The following is a 611-nucleotide window of genomic DNA, read 5'->3' on the forward strand; positions in this document are numbered from 1 at the left end:
AAGTTGTTTATGGCATTAAGATGATCAACCGAATACACCGAAGAGCTACTCTTGCTATTTGGTTCCCTTTCACCATCTTGCCAATATCTATAATACCACATTACGTCTTCAATGATGTCTATCACTTCCTCCTCCGTTCTATTCATAATTGGACCTCCGGCTCCTCCATCAAGACACGATTTCCCTTGAGGACTTAAGCCACCATAGAAGATTTGAATGATTTGGTAGGTAGGAATTCCGTGGTGAGGACACTCTCTTTGATACTCTTTGTATCTCTCCCATGCTTCATAGAGGCTTTCACTAGGCTTTTGCTTGAAACCTTGAATCAAAGCTCTAGCCTCCGCCGTTTTCTTTTATCCCATGTCCTCAGAGAATTTGGTTTGACTTCCTTGTCTAACCATTCCAAAGCACCCCTATAAGAGAAAAGGGGAAAAGCTTGAGGCAGGTGAACTCTTGGGAAATTCCATTCACTTTGATAGTGTTGCAATATTTTTTGAACTCTTTGAGATGGTTTAGCAGACTCTCATGCGCCCGGAATCCCCAATTCCTTCAATGCCACTCTCGGATTTTCTCCCATGCTTGCTTGTTCTTCTTGTTGTGGTTCTTCTTCA

The 611-nt window shown here is 42.4% G+C and overlaps 1 non-coding gene across 1 annotated transcript; it reads left to right on the forward strand.

Moving 5' to 3' along the window:
* The first annotated feature begins 234 nt into the window (after positions 1–234).
* LOC145577301 (small nucleolar RNA R71) lies at positions 235–340 on the forward strand. Its single transcript, XR_014098747.1, has one exon. It is a non-coding gene; the product is annotated as a small nucleolar RNA R71 (small nucleolar RNA).
* The last annotated feature ends 271 nt before the right edge of the window (positions 341–611 follow it).

Source organism: Chenopodium album, chromosome 13 (genome assembly GCF_948465745.1).
Source record: "Chenopodium album chromosome 13, dcCheAlbu1.1, whole genome shotgun sequence".
In the NCBI taxonomy this organism is placed as follows: domain Eukaryota; kingdom Viridiplantae; phylum Streptophyta; class Magnoliopsida; order Caryophyllales; family Amaranthaceae; genus Chenopodium; species Chenopodium album.